Raw genomic sequence first — 11,823 nt, 5'->3', positions numbered from 1 at the left:
CTTCTTAAGATAGTAAACCAATGCCCTAGTTTTTGTTTCCCCAATGTTAGTTTGCCTAGTTTTTGAAGCTAAATCCAAACGCAATTTATTGTTTTCTGACGTGTTTTCTTGCAGGCAGTTCTGAGACGTCAACTTTGATGGTCAATATCTTTTGACCCCAATGTCATCATAAGACAAGATTCAACAAGGTAAGAGTATGTGGAACACAAAATCAACATGTCAGATTTCAAAGCCTAATCATGTGTTTGGGTGATTTTTTAAAGCCAGTTAAAGGAGCTTTAGGCACAAAGTTGACAAGTTTTAGAAAGAGATGAAAATGAGTTTTTAAAGTTGAACCAATGGTATAGATTATTTCTAGTCAGAGTCAAGTGTTCACTGGATTAGTTTGACAATTCAAGTGTTTGAAAATGAATTTTTTTTTAGCTAGACCCACTTTGGACCTAGCTAAATTCATCAAATTTGTGACAATATTGAGGATTATGGAAATATCTTGTGTACGTAAGGAATCTACACTAGCCAGATTTCAAGAAACATAAAGCACAATCTATTTCTTTTGAGAAAGGTCCAAGTGATCAGTCCAAGTACAATGAAAAAGAATTCAATGAATGAGCTAGACAAAAAGGGGCTTATCAAGGAAAGTGAGAGTTCAAAATTTATATTTATTGAAGGTCAAAAAGTTCTATTAATAGTTGTGAATAGAGATGGTGGCTTTAATTATGCATCAACTAATATGGTAGTACTCAAGTACTGACTCAATTAAGCCTAGTTGATTGTTTATGTGACCAATGTGGGCCAATTATTGCATTTTGAGATGGTTGTGTTTCTTTGCATGAATTTGATCCTAGGTACTAATTATGGTAGCCTCTTCCCCCTATGCCTTCTAAATTCTATGAATCACTTCATTCTAAATGTGTTGTCTTTAGTGGAGGCCATCTTTATTTGTTCGAAGGGAAAAAACCCATTAAAGGGATCTATGAGAAGGGTGGTCTATTATAGTGCACAAACAAATAAATGGCATCGAGCACTAGACATGCTCAGAAATAGGTATTTCTTTGGTGCCTATGTAGTCAATAATTATTTGTATGTAGCTGGGGGAGAATGTTAGGGCCATCCCTATTCCCTAAGATCTATAGAGATGTATGACCCAAACAAAAATAGATGGACCTTTATAATGGAAATGGCCACTTAAATGGGGGTTGTTTATGAAGGTAAATGGTTTCTAAAAGGCCTAAGTTCTGAAAGGTAGCCATGTGTGAGATATATGTGCCATGAAAAAAACCAATGGACAACAGCTGAACATGGCATGGTTAATGGTTGAAAAACTCTGAGTAGCACTCTAAAATGGACAATTATATGCCATTGATTGTAGGGACAGTTGTAGAATGTGAGTATATGATAGTATAAAGGATTTGTGGGACAAACTAATAGATAGTAAAGTTCATCTTGATAATTCTCATGCATTGGAGAATCTACCAATAGCAAGTTGACCAAGGAAATCCATGTAGCTAGCAAAACTTAAGAGACAAGAAAGAATCCAATTCAATCTCCATCTACTTCTACATTTATCTAGCATGGAAAAATGTCCCAAAATGGATCACTTTCTCATCTACTAGAGGCAACCCCACAGGTATCGATTCTGTAGGAAGACCTTGAAAATGGAAAGATAGATCTTGTAAAAGAAGGTAGAGGCTACCTATGCCAAGGAAAAAATCCATGCCAAACCAAGAAGGAGGAAGATAGGCATTGAAAAAAAAGCCTCCCCTACATGAAATGAAAAGAAGAACCCACTAATGGAAGCTACTAGTGGAAAAAGAGGAACCCACACAATTTATAAAGGAGATGCTATTTGCTTTGATTGACCATGTGAGGAACCAAGTTGCGAACAAGAAAAAGACAAAGCTATTGAATGAAGGAAAGAGCCATTGCAAAACATAAAACATGATTTCCCCTTTATTCTATGTAGGCTAAATGAACAATAGTTCAATGATTTAGCTCTTAAAGCTACATAAATTAATCAGTGAAACCAATTTTCAACAAGATTTGAGGAATTCAATGAAGAAGGAATTCCACTAGTGTCTAAAGGAAATAGGGAGCTCCACAAGCAGCTAGAAAAGGAGCTTCCAAAAAAGTTTGAAGCCATAGTCAACATGAAGGAAGCAAATGTGGCACCATAGCAAACCAATTAAAAAGAGAGCCCATGTTAAACAAACAGGGGAGTCAACTTTTAAAAGAAGATCCACGCATGAAGAAAATGGTAGGGAGTTATTTGGTTCAATATGCATGGGTATCTTGAGCACCGACATGTGAAAAGAGAAGTCCACTATGGCTTGAGGAAGGAGGAAGATGCTTGTTGTTTGAGATGAAGGAGAAAAATAGCGGAGATGAGGTTTGGTAGCTTTGTCCCACATCCATGTAGTGGGTGTCTTTTAATTTGTTTAAATACTCTTGTGATATATCTTATATTGTCTTTAAGACATATAGTTTTGGAATGAGCAAGAACTTAGCGGGGCTATTGGTTGGTTGGCTAGAGGACCTCAAATTTTGAGCCTAGATAAATTTTAAAAAAATCCATGAGTCAAAGATGCTAACATAGCAAGTGTGAACATCGAAAGAATGAGATGGTGCCACATCGAGGATCTTGTATCTATCATTAGGTCACTTAGTAGAGCTGCTCACATGATAATTATAGCAACATAGTGACTATCTAGGTGGTGCAGTGAAGTGGCAGTGATGTGGTGATGAGTAGGTGCAGAGGTGGTGATGATGTGGCAATGAAGGATGAAGCCACTAGAAAAAGTTGCCAGAATCCAATGATCACCATGTCACCATTAGAAAGCAGGAGAATTTTTGGTAAGCAAAATGGCAACTTGATGAAGAAATCTAAAAATTTGGTAGAGTTTGTGAGAATGTCTATGGGTCCTGCCCGAGATCACAGCTAGTAAGATGATTTCAAGTGGCATTTTTCAAGTGTTTTAAGGAGGAAAAGGAGATTTTAAAAATAAAAAAAATATCCTATGCGTTTATTCAAACAAAGTTTTGAAGATTTTGTTTTAAAAATTGAATATTCTATAGTCTGCACTATAGAAAATTTTTAAATTTTTCAAATTTTTGCTTTTTTAATGCAAACCTCCAATATTGTTTTGAAAGCCATGAACAAAAGCCTAAACTTTAGAAGGGCATAAAAAGGGCAATTTTTGCTCAAAATGGGTGCTCCAATATACCATTGGAACTAGAACGATCTAAAAATTTTGAATCTAAAGTCAATTTTTGCATAGGTGTTCCCTAGTACATGCTACAAGTGGTTTTTTCTTTAGGATTAATTTGTGTGTTCTGAGGGGTGTTTTGATTATCCAAATGCAAAACTCAGATACAAAAAACTTAAAACATGTTTTGAAGGTCTTATATGTAGTATGTTTTGATTGTGTGATGCTTTGGCTTCAATTTGATCAAAATTGACATATCTAAAATTAGTTACAAGAATTTTGTCTTTTGCTAAGGTTTTTGCTCTTGGAAAGTGTTTGTGTGATTTTTCACACTTGCAAATTTTTTTGAAAATTATGGCGAGAAATCATTTGAGTTTTTTAGGATTGCCCTAGTCTTGCCCTGTTTCATGTGTTATCAGACTCTATTGATTTCTCCATATTGATCTTTTAAAATAGCCATGAAATTGTCCCAGGTCTAAAATTGATGGCATCCCTTTTGAATTTCTCAGAAGGAGTTGTAAAATGTTTTAAGTTAGTCCTTTACATTCTTACAGTGTGAGGTTTCACGTAACAATGGAATGCCTTTTGCTTTTGGTTTCTGTGGCCACACTTTCTGATACAGCGAAGAGGCATAAAGGATTTATCGCACCTTGAAAAGCTCTTTCTATGGGCTTATGACTAAATACCTTGAGCGAAGGAGCGGGGAAGCCTACAATGTGATCTACGCGTATATGCCCCAATGGGTAGCATAAAGGTGTAAAGCATGATTTGAAGGGCATGCGAGGGTATTACGGTGTTATGAGTAAAGGTTTTTTCCTTAAGCACAGAGGCAAGGTTTCATGGTGTTTACGTGTCTACAATTCTTGGGTTTGCGGACAACCATAAAGATTTGTTCTTAGCAGTAAAGGAATCATGTGGGACCTGTTGAAGTGTCAGAAGGGCCCAGTTGTAGCAAATCAAATGGAGACATGACATTTATGTCAGATGTGCCCATCCCTCGTGGCATATGACTTAAGCTTTTGATATTACGCCCTTATGCTTGTAGGTTAAGCGTATGAATGAAGAACTATTTTTTCTTTTTTTTGTGGTTACGGATCTAGTCTTAGCGTCTAAGCGTAAAGAGGTGAGAAGGAAGATCAGTAAAAGGGGTTTATGCTCATACGATAAAAGAAAGACATGAGACCGCAATAGCAGTTGAGAGGGCTCTCCAGTGATATGAATAAAGCTAAGTCGCAAGAGTGGGAGATAAGTTTTGAAGCCTTATGCTGCCCCGGGAAATGAAATAAGAAGAACAACGTAGAGGGAATTTCCAAGGTCTCCATAGATATGTGCAAGTAGGAGTGTAAAGGCTAAAAGGACGGCTTGAATAAGGGTTTTACGCTCACACGAGGAATGTTGAATCGTAAGAATGGAGATGTTAGTAAAAAGGTTTTCAATGTTCTGGTGTAAAGGGTTACGTATAAGCGTAAAAGGTAATAAGACAGAGTTAAGGATCTTTACGCTTATATGGAAGAAGCTTAAATCATAAAGGCGGAAACACACAGTAGAAGGGCTTGAGATCCTACGGGGTAAAATGTTTTGTAGGAACGTAAAAGGGATTTGCAAAACAATGTAAGAGCATCATTACGTTCCTACGATTAGGGCATTCTGAAGCTTCTCCGAGTGAGCGTAGAGATCCATCGAGAGCATTTTCGACATCACGAAGATTGAAGATTTGACTCATCGTAAAAATGGAAGATAGTCATATAAGAAAAAGTCTTTGATGTGTCATGACAGATAAGAAAAAAAGGACAAAATTACTGTAGCCAAGCAAAGTAAGGCTTTGAAAAGTACAATCAAAATCCAATTTTGCGGCTGATATACCCTGATGGTGACCTGCGATCATAAGTTTTAAAGCTCATGCATGCTAAATTTATTAAAAAAGGTTGGCAGATATATAATTAAAACATCAAGGATTTAATTGAATTACCAGCCTCAAGAAGCTTGTTCCTGTGTTTTTCTGAAGTTTTGAAAGCTACAAAGCTCTGTGTATCCTGTGAAATTGTAGAAGAATTCAAAGTAAAAAAAACATGGCCGACCAAGAAGTTGAAGAGGTGCATGAAGAAGAATTCAAAGTCAAAGATGAGGGTGATGATGTGGTAGAAGTCACACCAGAAGGAAAAAGGAAGAAATCTGCTGTCAAAATAGAAAAGAAGACAGGGGTAAAAAAATCGAACAAGCATGCAGAAGACTGGTTAAAACTCCATCCAGGGTCGTCAAATGCAATTTTTGCAAATGATCATATATTTAGAGACCCTTATGCTTTTGTTCGAGATGCTGAATGCCCTAGAATTACTGGCTATGATCTTTTTATGTACTTTTATCATAACAAAATAGAGAATGTGCCAGTATGTAACCCTTGGAATAGAAATATGGAAAAATTAATTTTTCCAGAAGTGTTCGTTGATGTTGACCTGTTGAAGGCCCTAATAAATTCATACAATCCAGTAACCAAGACTTTTCACAAGCATAATGGGAGCGTATTATGTACATTGGACAGAACTTCTTTTATTGAGGCTTTTGGATTGATGGGACAAATGGATGTACCTATTGACATTGCAGACTTACAAGGAAAATTCGCTAGGAATAAAACCTACTTTATAAACAATGTCATGCTGCCACACATTCCTTACAAAGTTAAGAAGGTAGGGTTAATCCCAAAAAAGGTGGGAGACTTTTTACCTTTGAGTAGGTTCAAAAATTATTTCAAAAACATAGTATATGGGTTGCACAAAGTATTGGGAAGTGATGGTGCAGAGGATTGTGTATATGGTTCTCTTTTTCTGATGGCATGCGACATATAGGATCGTTTTCATCATAAGGAGTATGATTATGTGGCCTTTATCATTGATAGTATGCACATGCAGATTTGTGATGCTAAGAAAGGAGAACTGAAAGACTTCAAGTTCCACCATTATTCATTATTGATGCACCTTATCCTATATAGCAACATTGGGTACATCAGTGGAGACTTCATTGATAAAACTTCTGATGAATTTGGTGAGTTACCTGTGCAACTCTGGACTCGTATTTGGCATAAAGATTTCTTCTATTCAAATGCTCTAGTTTTTTTCAATTTGTTCAGTTCTGTTATTATGAGGTAGCTAGATCATACTTTCTTTAGGGCACCCAATGTTTTGAAGACTCTGCTTAGGCCCTCTTTCTTAGATGAAAAAATAAAATTAGATCATAATTGGGGAAGCATATTTTTGTTTAAAGAAAGTACTTTAATCAGAGTCTTTGCATGCCCACAGCCTCCTCATCTATTGCCTAAATATCTACCCCCTAGATTGGCCATTATTGAATTTTTTTGGCAATTCTTATTGATGAATAAAGAAATGATCCCTCCCTCTCTGCATAAGCCTACTTTTTTATGTAGAACCTTTAAGGTAGGAGACTTTGAAATAGGAAAGAATGCTTTTGAGGAATTGAGTGACTATTTAGGTCAGTATAAATTTGCTACTGGGCCCTATAGGATGTATGATCCTGACAGTTATATTGCAAACGAGGTTAAGACCATTCGAGGTTTTGTTCTGCCTCCAAGTAAGCCTATCACTGTAGAGGACCTAATTGCCAACATAGTAGCAACAGGGGAGGCGGATGAGTTATTGAGGAAGTATGAAGAAATAAGGAAAGTGGAAAATGCTTTGAAGAGGACCAACCCTGATTTTAAGGGTTTTTATACAAAAGTTCCATATCCAAATAATCTGAGGAAAATGATTGAGAATTTTGATCATATTATGTTACAAATGCCTCATGAGCCAGAGGGAGAAGAAGCCATTGTAAATAGAGAATCCCTTGAACTAGATACACAATTAGAAATTGATTTGGAAGAAGAGCAACCATCAACATCAGCCTAGATGCCACATGGAAATAAAAGAAAAAAGATAATGCACATCCCTGAAAAGGTGGTAAGCAGAGTTGTACAAGTCATGTCTAGAAGTAGTGAGTATTTTGCTGATATTAGGCAAAATTATTTTCATCAAAGGGCTACTGAAGTAGGAAAAGCTTCTACTGACATGCAAATTGCAGCATCAAGGTTGGATGACAGGCTCATTCAATCTGAGAAATTCATTGGAAGATGATGATTTTATTAAATCATCTGAATTTAAAAGTTTTCTCTGTAAAGAGTTAGTTGAAAAACTATTGGCTTATGACCCTGAAAGTGAAACAATGACTACCACATAAGCTAGGGAATTAGTACATAGGAGTGGCATGATTCTAATACCACATTGGGACATTGAGAAAGCTTTTGTATTGGACCAAATGAGAAGACAAGATAAGGCCATCAGTTATGAAGCCACTAGTAGTGAAGGTTTTAAAAGAGGGTCAAGTTTTAATGTGGACACTAAAACCCTAGCAGTATGGAGTGTGGCCCTTGACACCAAGAAGCCTAAGATGATGGATATAGAAGAAATTTCTCAGGGCAATATGACTGTGTGGACATTGGAGAGCACTAATGGGAAGGAAATCTCTAGTTTGGTAAAATATTTTGCTCATATGAATGAGAAAAAGGTTGATGAAATTGAGGATAAGTTAGCTGCAATGTTTAATGAATGCCTTGATATCAGGAGAACATATGAAGAAGAGCTCAAAATGAGTCATGTACAAAAACAAAGAATAGAGGAGTTGGAGGAAAAAATTAAGATTCTGGAAACAGAAATAAAATCCCTCAAAGAATAGCTCAAGATAGCAATAGAGGTAGAGCATGCACCAAGGCAAGAGGAAGAGAGAAGGCACAAAGTAGAAGCAGAGGCCCAAATAGAAGAAATTCTTATGGGAACAACAGTGTCAGCACCTATGATTAATGTGGAAACAGAAGTTTCCCAGGTCAACAATAATACCAAGAAAAATGTTTTGATGAATGTATTAAATCATAGAATCAACATTCTAAAAAGAATATCTCAGGATACTTATAATACATTCATCAGTCTACAATCTGCAGAACAGGTATGCATGGGTGCAGTTAGATGGCTTGAGCCTATTTTTTAACAGTGGGGACCCTATATGCATTTTTTTGATAGGTTGATACCCTTGTTAGCCAAGAAGCTAGATCTCCCAGATAAAGTTATTACTGTGAAGGAAGGTATGGACAAAGTGAAAGAATTATTGCAAATCTTCACAAGGAAGCTGGCAGTAATTCAAAGTAAATTAAAAATGCTAACAAATGGTTTCTATTCTTTGATTCCTTTTGTTATCGATTCTAATGATAAGTTAAAATTTTTTGATGAGTGGTCTAATTCTTTTGATCACATTATAGACTTGCCACAAGTGGTGTCCATCCTCCAAGATGGTATTGATGAATGTCTTTTCAATGAACTAATTGATACCCTTTTCAAGATTGAAACTGAAGTGAATAGGTTTATCATAGAAGGAAGGGTGATTACTGATGCCAGGTGGCAAAAAATAGTGGATGAATTAATAGCAGTTAAAGAATGTGATTGGCCCACTAAAAGAGAAATATTTGTCTGGGAGAAATTGCAAAAATCAAAGCACTACCAACTAGGAGCAGTTAGAGAAAAGGACAAAATTGAAAATTTTATGCTCCAACTGTCATTTGCCTTCTGTTTTGTTTGTTCGGTTTTCTTCTGAAAAGGGGTAATTTACCCAATTTTTGAAAAAGGACACGTGTCACTTTCTTTAGCCTAAAGCTTGTTGCATCTCACACTATTTAAGTGAGATCCCAAGGCCAAAGAATGGTTCAAATTCTATTTCTTCTAAGTATTGTGCTTAGTCTAGTTTTTGGTCCAAATTTTGAAAGCAAGTTTGTAATGTATTTTGTTGTCAAATTCTCTGAGAATACATGAATATAGAATGACCTGTGTTTCTTTCTGAAGGCCATTCCGAGTCTACTGTAAAGGATATACCATTTTCAAAGGAAATGAATACAAATTATGAACTATCCCCATATCAGTTCTTTCTGAATTTTGTCTCCTTTTAAATACTTAGCTGCCTTGATGTTGTATGAGTAAAAGCTTGTGCAATTGAATGCAATCAAATTAGGTTGTATATCCATTTATCATTGTTGTTAATTCAATAGATTAAATAAAGGCTTTGATGAATGTGATAAGATTCCTTAAGTATTGAAAAGGATTTTTGAATGATAAGTTTTGATAAGAATTGCTGATAGAATTTGTTGTAAGGCAACAAATTAGATCTAAGAATTTGCTATAGACTCTGAACCCCAATGGATTAGGCACTGATCAAGTTATTTCAGCTGAAGGAGAAATATCTGACAAATGGTTTTTCAAATTCATCATCAAATCAAATTTTACTTTTATTCCCTGTAGATCTTCAAAGTTGGCCAGCACTTGTCTGCATGGAATGTTTTAGCTTCAGTTAGCCATTATTGTTGAAAACATCTATAGATCTATAGAAGAATTCTTGGCCATATGTTTTTATGGGATGTGTTTTATCAAGTTAGTAAGAATTATGTATATGTTCAAGGATCTTGAAATGAGAATCAGAATGAAACTAAGAACAATCCTTATACATTTGTTTCAATTTTGAACCATCCCTGGGTACACCCACCCTGGTTTTGCAGATCCAAAAGAGTAGAAAACCATCTGTGGTTTTGTTGAAGTTGCATCCAAATACCTTACATATGCAAATGTTAATTAGAATAGGCTAGTCTTTAGATTGTGTATGTACTGTCATTTTGGTATTAAGCATTTTTGTTGCTTAGTAGTTTTAGCACTTCTAAAAACACCAACAGAAAGGAAAAACAAAATGGGATATGATTAGTAGTTAAGGAGAGAAGGTAGAAAGATTCTATTTAGCTTCTTAACAGAGAATTCTAAAGGGACACATGTCAATTGAAAATTCACTTCGATAATTTCCCTCTTCATATATATTCTTTCTTTTCCTCTGTAAAAGGTTGTTGGTTGGTTTTCAATTTTTAGTTCTAGAAGCTCTACTCAGGCTATGAAAGACACACACCTAGCATTCTCTCTTGTATTGAACAATAGTTTAAGTTTTATGTAGATAGTTTGGATTTATTAGGTGATTTGTGAGTTATTTTCAAGGAGAATAAATAAAGCATAGCAAAGGAGTTTTAATTTCAAACTGAATCTTGTCTCCTACTCATGGATTTGTAATCTTTTCTAATTTGTGAACCAAGAGCATAAACTAGGTTGTATTTTGTTTAGAAATACATGTGGTTAAAATTTCTTGCTAATGGAACAAAGAGCCATGCAATTGCTTGATGTTTATCATAGGGTTTGCAGATTTCATGATGGGATTGTCTAAGTATGAGATTCATTTTGAAGCAAATGTCTATTCACAAGGTGAAAGATAGATCAAGGATCTTGATGTAGGAAGTTATGTCAAATATTTCCTTGAGATGTATGGTTGTAATTCATGTAATTGCCTAATAGATAAGGCACTAATTAGAGATAGGATCATTAGTTTTTGTTGCTCATACTTGGGTCTTGCCGATATCAACATATTAAATTAATTTTCCCTTTTATGTTGAAAGTTATTCAAATTTTAACCCACACTTAACTTACTAGTTTCATGAGTCATGCTATTAACTATTTCATGCTTGTGATTTCTCAGTTAAGTATAGAAGATTTAGGGGTTTCATCTATTATTCTAGATCCTAATTATGCTCATTGCACTGGTTGCATAATTAGATCTAAAGAGGTTCACCCACCTAGATTTTGCAAAGCTTGAAGTGAAGAAGGAGTCTAGCCTTATAGTTGGCTGAGGTTCTTGTTGTTACCCATAGATGCATTCTTGCATTGCATACTTTGTGATTCAAATTCTGTTAAATCAGGAGCCAACAAGATGGATCATTGATAGTGTTTACATCACTTGACTAGAGATGAAGGTAAGTTCATCACCATTGATTATTACAATAGAAATAGTGTAAGATTTGGTAATGATGCACCCTATCTAATAAAAGGAAAATGATCAATCAAACTGATAGAAAAGATTGTGTGTGACAATGCTTATTATGTAGAAGGACCTAACTATAACTTGTTGAGTTTGTCACAACTAAATACTTCATATTAAAAAGTTGAGTTTGAGAACAAGATAGAAAATATCTATGAAACTGATGGGAAACTAATTGGAAAAGGTGATCAGACTAGAGGTAATTTATTATATCTTGACATGAATGATGCTACTTATCTTGTTGTAAAATTTGATGATGTGTGACTATGGAACAAGAGGTTATGTCATGTTTACTTTGGTAACTTAGTTAGTGTCAATAACATGAAAAGAGTTAGAGGATTTCTTAAACTAAAGAAACTTGATAATATGATTTGCAAACAATGTCAATTAGGTAAGATGACAAAATCTAGTTTTAAAAGTAAGACTCACACCTCTAAAGAAATTCTAGAATTAGTTCATACTAACTTGTGTGCACCAATTGATGTGCAAAGCTACAAAGATGACAAGTACATTATCATATTTCTTGATGATTATTCTAGGATGATGACAATTATATTTTTGAAACAAAAATCTTATGCTTTACAAATGTTTAAGTGCTACTTATCTAGAGTTGAAAAGGAGATAGGAAAAATCTTGAAATGTTTGAGATATGATAGATGTGGCGAATTTAAATCAAATGAGTTTG

The 11,823-nt window shown here is 35.1% G+C and overlaps 1 pseudogene; it reads left to right on the top strand.

Annotated features, from left to right (window-relative positions):
* The first annotated feature begins 586 nt into the window (after nucleotides 1-586).
* Nucleotides 587-1,487, top strand: LOC149544978 (F-box/kelch-repeat protein At1g55270 pseudogene; annotated as a pseudogene).
* Nucleotides 1,488-11,823: the final 10,336 nt, after the last annotated feature.

This window comes from Cupressus sempervirens, chromosome 8, assembly GCF_028749045.1.
Source record: "Cupressus sempervirens isolate cs-2001-9-10 chromosome 8, ASM2874904v1, whole genome shotgun sequence".
Classification (NCBI taxonomy): domain Eukaryota; kingdom Viridiplantae; phylum Streptophyta; class Pinopsida; order Cupressales; family Cupressaceae; genus Cupressus; species Cupressus sempervirens.
Note: the sequence above shows the minus strand (reverse complement) of the source record. Positions and strands in the feature narration are given on the sequence as shown.